Source organism: Delphinus delphis, chromosome 3 (assembly GCF_949987515.2).
Source record: "Delphinus delphis chromosome 3, mDelDel1.2, whole genome shotgun sequence".
NCBI classification, from domain to species: Eukaryota; Metazoa; Chordata; class Mammalia; order Artiodactyla; family Delphinidae; genus Delphinus; species Delphinus delphis.
In genome coordinates, this window is record NC_082685.1 from 103611997 (window position 1) to 103624679 (window position 12683).

The window sequence follows — 12683 nt, forward strand, 5'->3', positions numbered from 1 at the left end:
CTGTTGAGATCATACGATTTTTATTCTTCATTTTGTTAATGTGGTGTATCACATTGATTTGTGGATATTGAATCATCCTTGTATCCCTGGGATAAATCCCACTTAATCATGATGTATGATCCTTTTATTATATTGTTGAATTCAGTTTTCTAATATTTTGTTGAGTATTTTTGAGTCTATATTGATCAGTGGTATTAGCCTGTCATTTCCTTTTTTGTGGTATCTTTGTCTGATTTTGGTATCAGGTGATGCTGGCCTCATATAATGAGTTAAGAAACATTCCTTCCTCTGCTATTCTTTGAAATAGTTTGAGAAGGATAGGTGTTAACTCTTCTCAAATGTTTGGTATAATTCACCTGTGAAACTCTTCCTGGATTTATGTTTGTTGGGAGGGTTTTTTGTTTGTTTGTTTGTTTGTTTACTGACATTTTCATTACTGGTAATTAGTCTGTTTGTATTTTCTATTTCTTCCTGGTTCAGTCTTGAGAGATTATACATTTCTAGGAATTTGTTCATGTCTTCTAGGTTGTCCATTTTATTGGCATATAATTGTTCATAGTAATCTCTTATAATCCTTTGTATTTCTTGAGCATCAGTTGTAACTTCTTTTTCATTTCTAATTTTATTGATATGGGCTCTCCTTTTTCTTGTTTAGACTGACTGAATATTTATAAATTTTGCTTATCTTTCTGAAGAACCAGATCTTAGTTTCATTGATCTTTTCTAATTTTTTTAGTCTCTATTTCATTTATTTCTGCCTTGATCTTTAATTTTATTGCTGTTGTTGTTCTCCTAACTTTGGGTTTTTTGTTTTGTTTTGTTTTTAACAGAAGGAAGGTTTAATATTACCATAATGTATAACATTACATTTAGAACAGTTTTTCTTTCAAATGGTGACTAGGTATTTGAAGGATTTGCCAGGGAAATGTTGTGACTCTAACCTCAAAGCTCAATTTGTGGCCAATGGGGACAGGACATCATTTCAGATCTTTTAATCAAAGTTGTATTGCATTTTATTGGAGCACTGAAACTTCCACAAACAAGGACCCCCTTTTTTAATCCTATTTTTTAATTGAAGTATAGTTAATATACAATATTAGATAAGTTACACATGAACAATGTAGTGATTCAAAATTTTTAAAGATTTTACTCTATTTGTAGTTATAAAATATTGGCTATATTCCATGTATTGTACAATATATCATTGTAGTTTATTTTATACATAATAGTTTGTACCTCTTAATCCCTTACCCCTGTATTGCCCCTTCCCTCTTGCCTCTCGCCACTGGTAACCACTAATTTGATATCTGTATCTGTGAGCCTGTTTCTTTTTTGTTATATTCACTAGTTGGTTGTGTTTTTTTAGATTCTACATATAAGTGATATCATACAGTATTTGTCTTTCTCTCTCTGACTTATTTCACTTAGCATAATACCTTTCAAGTCCATCCATGCTGCTGCAAATGACATTTCATTCTTTTTAATGGCTGAGTAGTATTCCATTCCATATTCCACATCTTCTTTATCCATTCATCTATTAATGGACACTTAGATTTCTTCTATATCTTCTAACTTTGGGTTTTGTGTTTTCTTTTTTCTGGTTCCTTTAGTTGTGAGGTTAGGTTGTTTACTTGAGATTTCTTAGGCTTATATTTCTATACACTTCCCTCTTACAACTGCTTTTGCTGCTTCCCATGGATTTGGATCTTTGTGCTTCCATTTTCATTTGTCTCCAGGTATTTTTAAATTTCTTCTTAAATTTCTTCGGTAATCCATTGGTTGTTTAGTAGCATATTGTTTAGCTCCACGTGTTTGTGTTTTTTGCAGTTTTTTCATTGTAGTTGATTTCTAGTCTCATAGACTTGTGGTCAGAAAAGATACTTGATATAACTTCAGTTTTCTTAAATTTAGTGAGAGTTTGTTTTGTTGCCTAACATGTAATCTATCCTGGAGAATGTTCCATGTGCACTTGAAATGAATGTGTACTCTACTGCTTTTTGATAGAATGGTCTATATATGTGTATAAAATCCATTTGGTCTAATATGTTATTTGAGGCCAGTGTTTCCTTATTAATTTTCTATCTGGATGATTTGTCCATTGATTTAAGTGGGGCTGTTAAAGGCCCTTACTATTATTGTGTTGCTGTCAATTTCTCCCTTTGTGTCTGTTAATATATGCTTTATGTATTTAGGTGCTCTTATGTTGAGTGCATGTATATTTTAAATTGTTGTTTTCTTCTTGGATTGATCACTTGATTATTAGGTAATATCCTTCTTTATCTCTTGTTACAGTCTTTGTTTTAAAGTCATTTTGTCTAATATAAATATTGCTACCCTGGCTTTCTTTTCATTTTCATTTGCATGGAATACCTTTTCCATCCACTACTTTCAGCCTGTGTGTATTTTTAGATGTGAAGTGAGTCTCTTGTAGGCAGCATATATATGGATCATGTTTTTGTATCCATTCAGCCACTCTGTGAAATTTTTTTTCAATTTGAAAACACTGTTTTCTGACTTCAATTTGAAGTCACTGTTTATTAACTGGCTAGATTACAAAAATAATCATGGTAGATACCTTAGTTCATTCTTCTAATAAGCCTGTTGATCTGGTCTTTCCTGTTGCCAGCATCTCCACCTTCTACAAAACAGGTAGTCTTTTTCTTCATTCTGCCTCATGGAGAAGACAATTTGAAGGGCCACAGAAGTTGTTTACTTCTTTGAAAAGTTTTCCAACAGTATGAATCTCATGAATCAGATCCTCCATGCAGATGATGCCATGTTTGCCAAGAGATCAAGCAATCAACACATTATACATCAGGGCAATTTGCTTCTTGTTGATTTTACCAAAACCATGCTTGTAGATCAATTCATTTACTGACTTCAGTTTTGTGTACCCCCATGCAATGTATGGTTCCACAATTCTCAGCATGTTAATTGAAGCCTTGTTGAGCTTTACAAAGGTGCCATTGAAGATCTGACAGAGGTGAAAGAGCTGCAACACCTTTCAAACCTTTGGGCTTACACCATTGATACCTCTGATACTGATGACAAATGCCAATTTTGATTCTGTGGGTACCTGGAAGTTGCTGGCTTTTCTTGCCATCCTAGCCATTCAAATTTCAGTTTGCCTGTATTCCTTGTGATAGTGCTTAGCTTTTTCATAGATAAGCTTCCTCCTTGCCTTTCAAAACATCTTTTGGGCAGGTTTCTTTCTTAGGCTCTTGATCTTAAGCTCTGTGAAATTCTTTCACTTTTTCTGTTTTTTAAAAAAAATATGTATTCATGTATTTATTTATTTATTTATTTATTTATTTGGCTGGATCGGGTCTTAGTTGCAGCATGTGGGATCTCCATTGCGGCATGTGGGATCTTTCATTGTGGCGCACAGCCTTCTCTCTAGTTGTGGCACATGGGCTCCAGAGTGCCCAGGCTCAGTAGTTGCAGTGTGCAGGCTCTCTAGTTGTGGCATACGGGCTCCAGAGCACATGGGCTCAGTAGTTGCAACACATGGGCTCTCTAGTTGTGGTGCACAGGCTGTAGAGTGTGCAGGCTTAGTTGCCCTGTGGCATGTACGATCTTAGTTCCCCAACCAGGGATTGAACCTGTGTCCCCTGCATTGGAAGGCATTCTTAACCACTGGACCACCAGGGAAGTCCCATCTTTCACTTTTTCTTAAGGGTTTCTGGCACAGCAGGAACCTTCTTTTTCTTCTCTTCTGCACCCTCCATGGTTCCAGCCAGGAAAGAGCACCGTATGACTTTTGATTGGAGTGTCTAGTCCATTTACATTTAAAGTAATTATTGATAGGTATGTACTTATGGCCAATTTGTTAATTATTTGGGAGTTGTCTTGTAGTTCTTTTTGTTCCTTTCTTCTTCTTTTGTTCTCTTCCCTTCTGATTTGATGACTATCTTTAGTTTATGTTTGGATTATTTTCTCTTTTTTGTGTGTGTATCTTTTATAGATTTTTGGTTTGTAGTTACCATAAGGTTTATATATAGCAATCTCTCTGTGTATATATATATATATATATATATATATGTGTGTGTGTGTGTGTGTGTGTGTGTGTGATTATTTTAAGTTGATTATCTCTTAATTTCAAACTCATTTCAACAAACCTACATTTTTACTCCCCTCACCCATGATTGCTGTTTTTGACATCATATTTTATACATTTGTGTTTTGTGTATCCCTTAACTACTCATTGCAGCTATAGATGATTTTACTACCTTTGTCTTTTAACCTTCCTACTAACTTTATATGTGGTTGATTTACTACCTTTACTGTACATTTGCCTTTACTGATGAGCTTTTTCCTTTTGTAATTTTCACATTTGTAGTTGTGTCCTTTCCTTTTTCACTTACAAAAGTTCCTGTAATATTTCTTATAAAGCTGATTTGGTGGTGCTGAACTCTTAAATTTTGCTTGTCTGTAAAACTTTTGATCTCTCCATCAAATCTGAATGAAAGCCTTTCCAGATAGAGTATTCTTGGTTTTAGATTTTTCCCTTTCATTGCTTTAAATATATTGTGCCATCCACTTCTAGCCTTCAGAGTTTCTGCTGAAAAGTCAGATCATAGCCTTATGAGAGTTCCCTTGTATGTAATTTGTTGCTTTTCCTTGCTGTTTTTAATATCCTCTCTTTAACTTTTGCCACTTTAATTACAGTATGTCTTGGTTTGGTCCTCTTTGGGTTGATCCTGTGTGGGACTCTCTGTGCTTCCTGGACCTGGATATCTGTTTTCTTTCGTAGGTTAGGGAAGTTTTCAGCTATTATGTTCAAATATGTTCTCTGCCCCTTTCTTTCTCTCTTCTGGGATCCCTATAATGTGAATGTTAGTATGCTTGATGTCCCAGAGATTTCTTAAACTGTCCTAATTTCTTTTTGTTGTTTTTTTCTTTTTTTCTGTTCAGCTTCAGTGATTTCTACTACTCTGCCTTCCAGCTTAATGATCCATTCTTATTCCTCTGTATCTTATAATCTATATTGATTCCTTCTAGTGTAGTTTTTCATTTCAATTTTGTATTCTGCAGCTCTTTTTGCTTCTTCTTTATATTTTCTAACTTTTTGTTAAACTTCTCACTGTATTCATTCTTCTCTGAGTCTCTGATAATCTTTATAATCATTACCATCTCCATTTTATGTAGTTCTTCTGGGGGTTTGTCTTATTCCTTCCTTTGAAATATGTTCCTCTGTCATCTCTTTTTACCTAATTTGCTGACTTTATTCCTATGTATCTCGTAGGTTGGTTACATTTCCCAACTTGGAGAAGTGGCCTTTTGTAGGAGACATCCTATGCATCTTAGCAGTCATCAGAGCTATATTCTCTAGTGGTACTCCCTATTTGGAATGTGTGGGTCCCTCTGTTGTGGCTGGCTGACTACTGTTTGCAGTCTGGTAGGCATGGCTGGACCCTGGTCCAGTTGGTAGCCAGCCCTGCCTTGTGCAGAGGCTACTGGCCACTGGTTGGCAGGGCTGGGTCATGAGGTAGCTGGCTATGGAACCCTGGGGGAACCCAGGACTAGTGCTGGCCCACTGGTAGGCAGAATCAGGTTCTGGGGTGGGTGGTTGTGAGGCCAGGATTCCCAGATCTAGTGTCGGCCTGCTGGTGCATGGGGTCAATTCCTAATATGACTAGCTACAGGTTCTAGCGTGTCCCAAAGCTGGTACTGGCCCATTGGTAAATAGGGCGGGATCCTAGGCAGCTGGCTGAGGGGTCAAAGGTATCTCAGAGCTAGTGTTGGCCTGCTGTTTGGTAGGGCCAGGACCCATGGCATCCTGGGTCTGGTGCCAGCTTGCTGGTGGGTTGGCTGGGTCCTGACAAGGGAGGGTGAAGGGCTGTGGTTGTCCTGGGGTTGCTGTCTACCTGCTGATGGGTGGTGTCAGGGCCCAGGAGATCCTGGGCCTGGTACCTGCCCACCAATGGGTGAAGCCAAGTCCTGGTGTTAGTGCCAGCCCACTGGCAGGCAGAGCTGGATCCTAGGGTCTCTGGCTGCAGGCCCTGGGGGTCCTAGAGCTGGTGTTGGCCCTCTTGTGGGTGAGAACTATTCCTGACATGGCTGGATGCAGGGTGTTCCAAAGCTTGTGTCAGCCTGTTAGCGGTTGAGGCTGAATCCTGGGATGGCTGGCTGAGGGGTCCAAGGTATCTCAGAGTTGGTGTTGGCCTGATGGTGAGCAGGACTGGAGCCTAGGTGGTCCCAGGGTTGATGCCACCCTGCTGGTGGATGGGCTGAGTCCTGTCATGACAGGCTGTGGGGTTGCAGTTGTCCTGGGGCTGGTGTCCACCTGCTCATTGGTGGGGCTGGGGCCCAGGGGGTCCTAGGGCTAATTTCTATCCACTGGTGGGTGAGGCTGGTCCTGAGGCTAGTGCCAGCTCGCTGGTGGATATGGCCAGGGAGCAGGGGGTCCTAGGGGTGGTGCCTGCCCACTGGTGGGCAGAGCTGGGTCCTGAGGTCTCTGGCTGCAGGGCCCTGGGGGTTCTGGGGCTAGTGCTGTTGCACTGGTATGTGCTGCTGGGTCTTGGTCCCTATGGTGAACAGGGCTATGTCCTGGGGCAGCTGTGGGCTCAGGGGGTCTTAAGGCAGAAGGCCTGTTGGTAGACGGTGCTGTGTTTCTAGCTGCTTGGCCTGAGGCATCTGAGTACTGGTGCCAACAGGCTGGTGGGCAGAGTTGGGTCCTAGTATTAACCTAGAGGGAGGATTCCAAAATGACGCTTACCAGCAAGAGAGTCCACATGGTGGAACAAGCTCCCAAAAATAGCTGCCACCGGTGTCATGTCCCCAAGGTGAGCTCCAGTTGCCTCCTGCCCGTCTGGAAGGCTCTCCATGATGAAAAGGTAGGTCTGACCCAGGATCCTTTCAAATTACTGCTTCTACCTTGGATCCTGGAGCACGTGAGATTTCTCTATTTCCCACAGCCCTCTATGTCTCCAAAAGTAAGTCCATCTGGCCTTCAAAGCCAAACGTTCTGGGGGCTTGTCGTCCTGGTGAAGCACCCCTGGGCTGCAGAGACCCATTGCTCCTTGGGGAAAACATCTGCAGTTTTGATTGTCCTCCTGTTTGTGTATCGCCCACTCGAGGGTATGGGTCTTAACCCCTACCTGTCTCATCATTGTGTTTCCTTCTTTATATCTTTAGTTGTATAATAGAAGATCTTTTCTGCTAGATTCCAGTATCATTCATCAACAGTTGCTCTGTAAATAGTTGTAATTTTGGTGTGACTATGAGAGGAGGTGAGCTCAAGGTCTTCCTGCTCTGCCATCTTGCCAGGCACCTATGAGACTATTTTAAATTTGTATTTAAAGCTCTTATTATAATCTTTATTTAAAGATAAATTCTTACCAATAACATTCCCTTTGCTGTATTTCACTTTCCTATAAAATAATCTGGTCTCACTTTGTGGTTTTGGTCCATCTTTTGATATAGCGACAATGTTAAGATAGAGTCAAGTTTTCAGGATGCAAAAAATTAAGAAATAACTTGAACAGTACTTCATAAACCTAAGAAGTTGATGACTCACTAGCTATTTGCAGAACAATTTTGTTTTAAAGAAGAAAGGAAGAACCTCCCTCCAGAGTTCCAAGTTCCTGATGCATATCTATAAAGTAAAAGTTGCTTTTGTAGATAGTAGGCTGAGAAATAATTTCCGGGCAGTCAAGTGCTATAACCCACAACGGTACATCTTTGTCAAAGAATGAAAATTCTATCTATAAGAAAAATTATTATAGCTATTGTGTGTTTTGTCCACAAGAGAAAATAAAGTTATAGAACCTCAAGTCATAAATACATGGATCATAGCTTGTGAGCTTTGTAACGTTTTATCAGCTATAAAAGAAGTCTAGTGAAGCTAAACATGTGTTTTTTGGTTACTCTTTTATGGTATCCTCAAACTATTATCTGTCAGTAGCCAAACAAAACTATTCATGCTAACCAGCAGTGAGAATGTTCAACTTGTTTATCAAGAGAGAAATATTTTATTGCTTATGTTTTCCACACTGAAGCCAACTGATAAGCTTTAAAAGACGAAATCCACTCATGCTAAGAATATGATAGAAATTATCTTTAGGCTTAAAGTTGCTTCTTGGTAGAGGCATAAAGAATAAAATTTTCAAAATGTATCTTTTACATTATGCTAGGGCTTGTATTTCTATACATTTAGCAAATAAAGAAAAGTCAAAAAAGTTTTCAAACTGTGTTGATGGATAAAAACAAATAATGTATATCCCTGTCATTTTTATTTGGCTATAGGGCTACTACCCTCACAAGTCTGACTTAAACTATAATCACAGCTTTGCCCCTAACCCACCGTGTATCTTTTGGGTAGTCACTTCATATCTCTGTTTCTTCCATGTATATCTGACAAGATGAAGGAATTAAAGTAGACAATAAATAAAGGTCTTCTTAAAAACATATATATTTTAAAGTTAAGGTCAGATGGTTTCTGATTCCACATTCAGGCTTATGAATATCCTGTACATTATAAATGATTCCTAGTTAGGATACATCTCACTGTCTTCACCCTAACTGGACACCCATTTCCTTTTTGTTTTTTCCTTTCTTCTACCCTCTCCCTTTCAATATAGCAATGAAAGTTCTCTGCAGTGGAAATCATTCTTCCTTTTTTCATAACCTCCACTAGCTGTTCAGCTAACAAAAAGACTGAATGGCTTCTGACTGTTGATATATTTTTATGCTTATGACTGCATATATACCTCCTCCTCTTTCTAAAGTTTCAGATTTAACAGGAATACTTAGCAATAGGTACAAAAACTTAGTGGTGTCTTTATTCTAACATTGATAGAATAATTGATTATCCATGTGGAAGGAAAATGCAATTAGGTTTCTACCTTATGCCATATGCAGAAGTCCATTACTGAAGAGATAAACATAAGTGTGAAGGATAAACCATAAACATTTTAGAGAAAATATATTTGTGACATCATAGGAAAGAATTTCTTAAGACATAAAAAGAAATATCCATAAGATAAAAAGTTTAGGAGAAAACTATGACCTCAGGATTGGGAAGAATTTTTCAAGCAATGCACAAAAAATAATAATTATAAAGGAAGAGACTGCTAAGTTTAACCACATTAAAATTAAGAATCTCTGTTCATCAAAATACACATAAAGGAAATAAAAAGATACTACAAACTGAAATAAGATATTTTCAACAAGTAGGCAGAAAAGATTAGAAAATAGGTACAGAAAAACTCTTGTAAATAAAGACAAGAGAAGATTCAGAAGAAAAATGGACCAAAAAAAAAAAAAAGAAAACAGGTATTTCATAGAAGAGAAAACATGTATATCTCATAAACATAATAAAAGAGGTTCATAACAATTATTAGTTGTTAGGAAAATGTAAATTATAAATAATTTGCTATCATTTGACATCATAACATCATTGGCATAAATTTACAAGCCTGACAATGTCATGTATTGGCCACAGTACAAAACATCAAAGGGATCTTAGACACTGTTGGTGTGAACATAAACTGGCACTACTACTCTGAAAACAATTTGGTAACTCTCTTGTTCTGGTGAGTAATCACATTCCTTATAACCCAGCAATTCCACTCCTGGGTACAGAGCATCTGTCTTACACACATGAAAGAAATACGTACAACAAGAGCAGCATAATTAATAACAAAAGACCTGGAAACAAGTTAAATGCTCTCAATAGGAGAATGAATAGATATGTATATGTATAGTCGCTTAGTGGAATATTATGCCGTAGTGAAATGAATGAACCTTACCTACTTGCTTCAGTATGGATAAATCTTAGACAAATACTGTTTAGAGGGAAAAATCATATAAAACTATATACCAAATGATGCTATTTTTATAAAGCTCAAAAAAGCACAATGTATTGCTTAATTATACATTTATATGTGATAAATCTGTTAAAAAGCAAGTAGTTGGTAAACAAAACTCAGGATAGTATTTACTTCTTGAGGGGAAAGAGGAAGATAGGAGAAGAAGGAGAACGCAGGTGGTTTCAAAGGTATCTATAATGCTCTAATTGTTAAGCTGAAGTGTGATTTCATTGCTGTTTATTTATTTACATGTATCAAATACTTTGTAACTAAAATTTTAGAGATAAATATGTGTTATGGGCTGAACTGTGTCCCTACCCCCAAATTCATGTGTTGAAATCCTAACCCCAAGTACCTCAGAATGTGAATATATTTGGAGATGGGGTTGTAAAAGAGATAATTAAATCAAATGAGATCATTTGGAGCCCTAATCTAATATGCCTGGTGTCCTTATAGGAAAAGGAGATTTGGACACAGACATGTACAGAGGGAAGAACATGTGAATACACGGGGGAAAGGTGGATCTATGAGCCAAGGAGAGAGGCCTCAGAAGACACCAACAATGCCGACACCTTGGTCTTGGACTTCTGGCCCCCAAAACAGTGAGAAAATACATTTCTGTTGTTTAAGTCACACAGTCTTTGGTATTTTGTTATAGTAGCCTCAGCTAACTAGTACAGTGTGATTCCAGAAAACAGGATAAATTAAATTACATCTACTACTTAATATTTTAAGTTATTCACAAGCTTAATTCATTTCTGTTAACTGGGAACCGAGGCATCATTGTGATGTGTTTCCATTAGGCAATATATTCCAGGTTTAAAACAACTGATTTATAAATTAGCCCTTTAGTTACAATCCATTCACACAGTGGGACTCAGGCTTTCTCATCTCAGCTTTCTTCTGAGGGGCTAAGTTCTTTAGTCATTTTGTTACTCAACCTTGATTTTCTTTAAAAAGTACCTACTTTTTTATGGGAATGGTGATATTTGGTTCTTTCACAAAACTGAGCCCCAAACAAGGACTTGGGTACAGATGATTTATTTGGGAGGTGATACCCAGAAGCAGGAGTGAGGGGGCTGGAGAGTGAGACAGGGAAAAAGACAAAGCCAGTAAAGGGTGCGGTAGTGAGCTATTAATGTTGTGGACAGCTGTGGTTCTGTACAGTTAGGGACTCTCTGAGCCCCCATGACCTTAGAACTTCCCTCCACATATGATGGAGAGAAGATGATGGCTGAGGCTTGTCCATCACCTCCACTAGTCGAGGTTTGCTCCCAGAGGTGTTAATTCCCCTGCAATTCCACACTGCCCTGCTCCTGGCTGAATGGTCCTTTGCTTGCAAAAATCCTAAACTATAAAAGCAGAGAGACCTGGTAGGCACTTGAGTTAGGGCTGTGGTGCTATGCATAGAAACTATCCACCATAGCTTGTTGCTTAAGTTAGAGGCAGGCTGAGGGGATGTGACATGGGGGCACAAAAGGCATCCGTCACCAATACATATCTCAACAATCTAAAACCAGTGTCTGTCCTGAGACCATAAAACTCATAGAAGAGAACATAGGAAGAACACTCATAGATATAAATTGTAGCAATATTTTTTGGATCTGTCTCCTAAGGCAAAATAAATAAAAGCAAAAATAAACAAATGGGACCTAATTAAAATTAAAAGCTTTGCACAACAAAGGAAATCATCCACGAAATGAAAAGACAACCTACTGAATGGGAGAAAATATTTGCAAATGATATGACCAACAAGGGACTAATATCCAAAATATATAAACAGCTCATACAACTCAATAACAACAACCAAAAAGCCTAATCAAAAAATGGGCAGAAGACCTAAATAGACATTTTTCCAAAGAAGACATACAGCTGGCTAACAGCTGGAAACACATCACAATGATGGATAGGTTCCCAGTTACATGAAAATATGCTCACTGTTGCTAATTATCAGAGAAATTCAAATCAAAACAACAATGAGATGTCATCTCACACCTGTCAGAATGTCTATCATCAAAAAGTCTACAAATCACAAACATTGGAGAGGATATTGAGAAAAGGGAACCCTTGTACGGGTTGGTGGGAATGTAAATTGAGGCAGCCACTGTGGAAAACAATATGGAGGTTTCTCAAAAAACTAAAAATAGAACAACCATATGACCCAGCAGTTCTACTCCTGGGTATATATCCAGAAAAAATGAAAACATACATGATTTGAAAAGATACATGCACCCCAATGTTCATAGCAACACTACTTACAAAAGCCAGGATATGGAGGTGTTCATCAAGTGTCCATCAATAGACAAATGGATAAAAAGATGTGGTATATAAATATATATATGCACACACATATATATATACATAAATACTATGGGATATTACTCAGCCATAAAAAAGAATGAAGTTCTGCCATTTGTAGCAACATCAATGGACCTAGAGAATATTATGCTTAGTGAAATAAGTCAGACAGAGAAAGACAACTATTATATCACTTATATGTGGAATCTAAATATAATACGAACGAATGTATATAGCAAAACAGAAACAGATTCACAGATATAGAAACAAACTAGTGGTTACCAAAGGTGAGAGGGAAGGGGAGAGGGGCAAGTTAGGGTTATGGGATTAAGAGATACGAACTACTATGTATAAGATAGATAAGCAGCAAGGATATATTGTGCAGTACAGGGAATCATAGCTATTATCTTGTATTAACTTTTATGGAGTATAATCTGTAAAAATACTGAATCACTGTGCTGTACACCTGAAACTAATATAATATTGCAAATCAACTATATTTCAATAGAAAGGGAGGGAGGGAGGGAAGGAGGAAGGAAAAAAAGAGAAAAGAAAAAAAGTATGCTGTGGCAA

The 12683-nt window shown here is 37.9% G+C and overlaps 1 pseudogene; it reads right to left on the minus strand.

Annotated features, from left to right (window-relative positions):
- Nucleotides 1-2576: 2576 nt before the first annotated feature.
- LOC132422170 (large ribosomal subunit protein uL30-like) lies at nucleotides 2577-3728 on the minus strand (annotated as a pseudogene).
- Between the last annotated feature and the right edge of the window lie 8955 nt (nucleotides 3729-12683).